Source organism: Triticum aestivum, chromosome 5B (assembly GCF_018294505.1).
Source record: "Triticum aestivum cultivar Chinese Spring chromosome 5B, IWGSC CS RefSeq v2.1, whole genome shotgun sequence".
Classification (NCBI taxonomy): Eukaryota; Viridiplantae; Streptophyta; class Magnoliopsida; order Poales; family Poaceae; genus Triticum; species Triticum aestivum.
Window position 1 is genome coordinate 476097683 of NC_057807.1, and position 7907 is coordinate 476105589.

Below are 7907 nucleotides of genomic sequence, written 5' to 3' on the forward strand. Positions count from 1 at the left end.
CTCATCTCCGGAGCTTTGCTGGATCGGAGGCCGGAGATCGTCATCGAGCTAAACGTGTGCTGAACTCGGAGGCTCCGTACGTTCGGTGCTTGGATCGGTCGGATCGTGAAGACGTACGACTACATCAACTGCGTTGTGCTAACGCTTCCGCTTACGGTCTACGAGGGTACGTGGACGAACACTCTCCCCTCTCATTTCTATACCATCACCACAATCTTGCGTGTGCGTAGGAATTTTTTTGAAATTACTAGGTTCCCCAACAAGTAGTTCATCACGAGAACCGGTTCCTGTGACAACTACACCAATTAGTGAGGAAGCTAATGATAATGATCATGAAACTTCAGATCAAGTTTCTACTGAACCTCGTAGGTCTACCAGAGTAAGATCCGCACCAGAGTGGTACGGTAATCCTATTCTGGAAGTCATGTTACTTGACCATGATGAACCTACGAACTATGAGGAAGCGATGATGAGCCCAGATTCCGCAAAATGGCTAGAGGCCATGAAATCTGAGATGGGATCCATGTATGAAAACAAAGTGTGGACTTTGGTTGACTTGCCCGATGATCGGCAAGCCATTGAGAATAAATGGATTTTTAAGAAGAAGACTGACGCTGATGGTAATGTAACTGTCTATAAAGCTCGACTTGTTGCAAAAGGTTTTCGACAAGTTCAAGGGGTTGACTACGATGAGACTTTCTCACCCGTAGCGATGCTTAAGTCTGTCCGAATCATGTTAGCTATTGCTGCATTTCATGATTATGAAATTTGGCAAATGGATGTCAAGACTGCATTCTTGAATGGATTTCTAGAAGAAGAGTTGTATATGATGCAGCCGGAAGGTTTTGTTGATCCAAAAGGTGCTAACAAAGTGTGCAAGCTCCAGCGTTCCATTTATGGACTGGTGCAAGCATCTCGGAGTTGGAATAAACGCTTTGATAGTGTGATCAAAGCATATGGTTTTATACAGACTTTTGGAGAAGCCTGTATTTACTAGAAAGTGAGTGGGAGCTCTGTAGCATTTCTAATTTTATATGTAGATGACATATTGTTAATTGGAAATGATATAGAATTTCTGGATAGCATAAAGGGATACTTGAATAAAAGTTTTTCAATGAAAGACCTCGGTGAAGCTGCTTACATATTGGGCATCAAGATCTATAGAGATAGATCAAGACGCTTAATAGGACTTTCACAAAGCAAATACCTTGACAAAATTTTGAAAAAGTTCAAAATGGATCAGGCAAAGAAAGGATTCTTGACTATGCTACAAGGTGTGAAGTTGAGTCAAACTCAATACCCGACCACAGCAGAAGATAGAGAGAAAATGAAAAATGTTCCCTATGCTTCAGCCATAGGCTCTATCATGTATGCAATGCTGTGTACCAGACCTGACATATGCTTAGCAATAAGCTTGGCAGGAAGGTACCAAAGTAATCCAGGAGTGGATCACTGGACAGCGGTCAAGAACATCCTGAAATACCTAAAAAGGACTAAGGATATGTTTCTCGTATATGGAGGTGACAAAGAGCTAGTCGTAAATGGTTACGTCGATGCAAGCTTTGACACTGATCGGACGATTTTAAATCGCAAACCGGATACGTGTTTTTATTAAACGGTGGAGCTGTAAGTTAGTGCAGTTCTAAACAAAGCGTCGTGGCGGGATCTACATGTGAAGCGGAGTACATAGCTGCTTCGGAAGCAGCAAATGAAGGAGTTCATTTCCGATCTAGGTGTCATACCTAGTGCATCGGGACCAATGAAGATCTTCTGTGACAATACTGGTGCAATTGCCTTGGCAAAGGAATCTAGATTTCACAAGACGACCAAGCACATCAAGAGACACTTCAATTCCATTCGGGACCAAGTCCAAGTGGGAGACATAGAGATTTGCAAGATACATACGGATCTGAATGTTGCAGACCCGTTGACTAAGCCTCTCTCACGAGCAAAACATGATCAGCACCAAGACTCCATGGGTGTTAGAATCATTACTATGTAATCTAGATTACTGACTCTAGTGCAAGTGGGATACTGAAGGAAATATGCCCTAAAGGCAATAATAAAGTTATTATTTATTTCCTCATATCATGATAAATGTTTATTATTCATGCTAGAATTGTATTAACCGGAAACATGATACATGTGTGGATACATAGACAAACATATAGTCACTAGTATGCCTCTACTTGACTAGCTCATTAATCAAAGATGTTTATGTTTCCTAACCATAGACATGTGTTGTCATTTGATTAATGGGATCACATCATTAGGAGAATGATGTGATTGACATGACCCATTCCGTTAGCCTAGCACTTGATCGTTTAGTATATTGCTATTGCTTTCTTCATGACTTATACAAAGTTCCTGCAACTATGAGATTGTGCAACTCCCGTTTACCGGAAGAACACTTTGTGTGCTACCTGTCGGTGTACTAAAGTAGGGGTACCTTAGTATCCCGAACTTGTGCACGGGCAGTCGCAGCGCCCCGCGGCAAGGCTTGCCGGGTGCCCACCAAGATCCTCCGTAGTTCCTATTGGAGCCATTCAAGAACAAAGTGTTTTAACTGAGAAGACAAGGCCCTGGCAAGAGGAGCTTGCCGGGGAGGACAAGGCCCCGGCAAGAGGAGCTTGCCGGGAAGGCCAGCCAAGACATTTCAAGTAACTTGCCGCGATGCGTCGCGCGTCCCAGCAAGACCCGGCGAGCGACAAGCTTCCGGGCGCGACAAGACAACGACCGCGGCAAGGCGCTTGCCGCGGCGAAGCCACCACTCTGCGTCCATGCTCCAGCACATTCGTCAACGTGTCGCCGCAGGACCATTCCAGGCGCACGTGGCGAGGGGCTGTGCAGCCAAGCGGTGCGAGGTGGCGAGTGGAGATGATGAGATGGCCATCGTGGCGAACGGTGGCGCCCCTAACGGTCGCTTTTCTGCATTGTTTGGGTGACACGGACGGGCATTAAATGCTCTTGTCCCCTGCCATCAGAGTTAGGTAGGGTGCACTGTAGAAGCAGTTGTACCAACCACCCTTTTTACACTTTTACCCCTGCATGCGTTGCCACCTGTCGGTGACCCCTTTAGCTTATAAAAGGAGGCCCATGCACAACGTAGTGGACGTGGGACTCATTCGAAACTAGAACACACCCACGCTCTCAAGCAAGAACGCAATACAGCCACAAAGCAGCAGTAGGAGTATTATCTCCTCGGAGAGCTCCGAAGCTGGGTAAAAATCGCTCGCGTGCTCCGCCTCGATCCGCTCTTCGTGCGGCCTCCGCTCCCTGCCAGACCGAAAAGGGGCCCTGCCCCATAGGTGCTCGTTTCCCACGACATCTTTGGCGCGCTAGGTAGGGGGCGTCGAGGTTGTGTGAACCCGATCCGGCGTTCACGCGAGCCAGATCTTCGTTTTCTTCCTCATCATCTTCATCGATATGCCACCGAAGAAGAAGGCTTTGGAGGTGGCTGCTCTGTCCACATCGATTCCACCGCCACCGGAGCAAGCGGGCGGTGGGATAGACGGCGGCGGACGAACGAGCGCCTACGAGGAAGCTCAAGCTGCCGCCAGGTCCAAGGACAAGGTCGCGCAAACTTCGGCGTCCGTACACGCACCGCGCCCATCTCAGGAGGCGCGAGACCGACAGCGTCATGGTACTCGCAGTACCATACGCTCGTTGGACCAAGGTCGAGCTGGCGGATCTCGAGATGCTCAAGACCAGCACGCACGCCAACTTGCTGGCACGAGCAAGACACGGTCGCCTGGACGGGATCCTGCTCCTTCTAACATAGTTAGAAGTCCGAGCATATCCCGCTCCTCGCACCGTTCGCCGCCGCCACCAAAGACTCCAGAAGAAGCGTTAGCTCGAGCCCAACTGCTCCTGGATTACCCTCCGACGGCGGACAAGATCGACGGTTGGAGGGCCACCATCCAGAGCCTCATCGGCTTCGCCAACGGCGACACTCCCCGGCAACCGAGCACGCCGAAGCCGCGGCAAGACGCCCAGGCGCAAGCCGATGGCGACAAGACTGGTGGGGGTGCGACCACCGTGCACTCCCCTCCCCGAAGGCCAAGATCGCCGACTCGGCGGGTCAACCTCGACACCGACTCCACGGCGTCATCGGATCCACGAGCTCGTCGAGATCAGCGCCAAGTTCTTCAAGAACGACAGCAAGAGGACGCTCGTACACGCATCGAGCGTCGAAGAGAAGCGCGGCACCAGTCAGACCAGCGCGCTGGGCCCATTGTTGACATGCATGCGCCAGGGGAACCAGGCGACTTGTCGTACACGGTAGGTTGCCCTGCGTTCACTCGTGAGCTGCGGCAAGTCCAATGGCCCAACACCAAGAACTTCAAGCCAGATGTACCAGAGAAGTATGATGGCAGGTTGCATCCGTCGGAGTTCCTCAGCATCTACACCATTGCGGTGCAAGCTGCCGGGGGGCGCGACGAGAAGATCCTTGCCAATTACTTTCCACTGGTACTCAAGCCCAATGTCAGATCCTGGCTCATGCACTTGCCGGACGACTCCATTTCTTCATGGGCGGATCTGTGCCATCAGTTTGTCGGCGCCTTCACAGGCGGCCACAAGCCCCATGGACAGGAGAGCGATCTTCATCTGCTCGCCCAGAAGGAAGGAGAGCCCCTGCGCAAGTACATTCAGAGATTCAGCCGAGTGCAGCGCAACATCCCAGATGTCCACCCTGTCGCGGTCATCAGCGCGTTCCATCAGAACGTGCGTAACCGCAGGATGCGGGAGGAGATGGCGATGTGCAAGATAAGGGACGTCGGCGAGCTCTATGCCCTGGCCGACAAGTGTGCACGTGCTGAGGAAGGGAGGAAACTCCCCGGAGAGAATGCAGGAGCAGGAGGGTCTGACAGTGAGGATGCCGCTCCGGCAAAGAAAAACCGGAGGCGGAACAATAGAAGAAGGAAAGGCAAAGATGTGGTAGCTGTCGAGCAGTCCGGCAACGGAGGTGGCGCCAAGGAAGCAGAACCTGTGGCGACCGCCGACAAGCAGGGTAGCTCCGACAAGCAATACTGCAAGATCCACCGTACCAAGGGCCACGACCTCCAAAGTTGCAAGAAAGTTGAGCAGCTTGTCGAGCAGCAGAAAGCTGAGTACGAGCGGCGCGACAAGGAGAAGGCCCAGGAAGGTACTGGCGGATCCGGCAAGAAGCGTCCCGGCAGGGGAGAACGCCGCGGCAAGGCCAAGCAGCGGCAAGGAGACAGGCCTCCCCGCGGCCGCGACAAGGATGAAGAAACTCCAGAGACGAGCATCCCCGTCAAGGAAGCAAGCAAAGAATGGATCATGTACTTTGATGGTGCCTTCTCGCTGCAAGGCGCCGGTGCGGGCGTATTACTTGTCGCACCCACCGGAGAGCACCTCAAGTACGTGGTCCAGATGCACTTTCCCAAGGAGCAAGCAACAAACAATACTGCAGAGTATGAAGGTTTGCTTGCTGGACTCGGGATCGCGGCAGACCTTGGGATCAAGAAGCTTATTGTTAGGGGTGACTCGCAACTTGTCGTCCGTCAAGTAAACAAAGACTATCAGAGTCCATTGATGGAAGCTTACATCGATGAAGTGATAAAGTTGGAAGAACACTTTGACGGCCTGCAGATGGAACATGTTCCGAGAGCTCAGAACGACATTGCAGATGGCCTGTCAAAGTGCGCCGCACTCAAGTTACCTGTGGAACCAGGGATCTTTGTGCTCAAGCTGACTCAACCATCTGTAACACCATCAATTGGACAGGACAAGAAGAGGAAGTTGATTTCCGGTGACTACTTTCCGGCAGAGCTCCCCGAAGCCGCCGCAAAGAAGGTCCCCAAGATCAACACAAAGAGTGCTGAGGAGCAGTCTGCTCCGACAAGCCCTAGGGTTTGCTCCGTGGAAGCAGACGCTCCCGACAAGTTTTGCTCCGGCAAGCTTGTCGGGGAACATCAAGCTCCGGCTGGGCCACAGGTTCTTGCCGTAGAAGCACATGTTCCCGCAGCAACATTTGTGCCTTTAGCCCTTGTTGTCGAGCCCCAAGCTCCAGCATGGGCACAGCAGATTGTCCGTTTCCTTCAGACAGGAGAACTTCCCGAAGAGCAAGAAGAAGCGGAGAGAGTAGCCCGGCAATCAAGTATGTACCAGTTTGTCGACGACATACTGTACAGAAGAAGATTCAACGGAGTGAAATTGAAGTGCATTCCTCGGGAAGATGGACAGAGGCTATTGGCGGAGATAAATGGAGGCATATGTGGTCATCACATTGGCGCAAGAGCACTTGCCGGCAAAGCATTCCGGCAAGGTTTCTTTTGGCCGACAGCTCTCCAGGATGCAACTGCACAAGTAACCAAGTGTGAAGCGTGCCAGTTCCACTCCAAACAGATACACCAGCCAGCTCAAGCTCTCCAGACGATCCCTTTATCCTGGCCATTTTCGGTCTAGGGGCTCGACATTCTCGGCCCTTTTCCCCGAGCTGTCGGGGGCTTTGAGTTCTTGTATGTTGCAATCGACAAGTTCACAAAGTGGCCGGAAGTGGAAGCAGTGAGGAAGGTGACAGCACAGTCAGCAGTCAAGTTCTTCAGGTCGATCGTTTGCCGTTTCGGAGTCCCTAACAGGATCATCACAGACAACGGCACGCAATTCACGAGTCGCACCTTCATGCGGTACGTCCAAGATCTTGGCGCCAAGGTCTACTTCGCTTCTGTTGCTCACCCGAGAAGCAACGGTCAAGCGGAGAGGGCAAACGCTGAAGTGCTGCGCGGGCTCAAGACCAGAACTTTCGACAGGCTACGCAAGTGCGGAAAGAACTGGATCAAGGAGCTGCCGGTGGTTCTTTGGTCGATCAGGACGAAGCCAAATCGAGCCACTGGCCGGACACCTTTCGCTCTAGTCTATGGAGCAGAGGCAGTTCTCCCCACGGAACTCGTATACGGATCGCCTCGAGTGCTCGCCTATGATGAGCTTGAGCAAGAGCAGCTGCGACAAGATGACGTGCTGCTCCTTGAGGAAGATCGTCTTCAGGCTGTTGTACGAGCTGCTCGATACCAGCAAGCTTTGCGCCGCTACCATAGCCGCAAAGTTAATGCCAGAAGTCTCGAGGAAGGCGACCTTGTTCTTCGGCGCGTTCAATCCGCCAAGAATTCCAACAAGTTGACGCCGAAGTGGGAAGGCCCTTATCGGGTAAAGCGAGTCACTAGGCCTGGCGCTGTCCGCCTTGAGACCGAAGATGGCTTTCCGGTGAGCAACTCCTGGAACATTGAGCATCTTCGTAAGTTTTACCCATAAGGCGCGGTTGCCGGAACCTGTTCCGGCAACCATCCTTTTGTACAAGCCTTGCCGCTGTTGCATGTAACCCTTTGTACAAAGCCGGGCGCAGATCCCGCGCATAAATAAAGATCATATGCTCCGCACATCTTGTCAATTTCATGCTTTCTATTTTTTGCATGTATTATCTGACGCTTTGTGCAGCACTTGCCCCCGGTAAGCAATAACGAGTCTTAAGGCTCCATATCTTTATTTTCTCTTCTTTCTTTCTTTCAAGAAAAAGGAAGGTTCCCTCGCCCACAAGTTCACCGGGGGGGGGGGGGAAGGAGGAGATAATGGTGTGGACCAGGCGTCGTTCAAGAAAAGTATCGCCTTGCCGGGACGCAAGCGACAGAAAAGCTAAGTTGCCAAAGTTTGAGCACAACCAGTTTTAATTTTTTTTTAAGTTATCTTCCTTGAACGACTGTGCTTTGTATGGAAAACCTGTGCGTGGAGGAACCAACTCGTAGCTAGTTGCGCCCTTATTTTGTTTCGAGTCCGCTCAACAACTTAAGTGTGCTGCGACTAGTTGCGACAAGGTTTCTTGCCGGAAGCAGCACCGCCAGCAGGGTGCTGATGTTCCGCACTCAGCGCTCGCGGCAAGGGTGCCTGCGCCA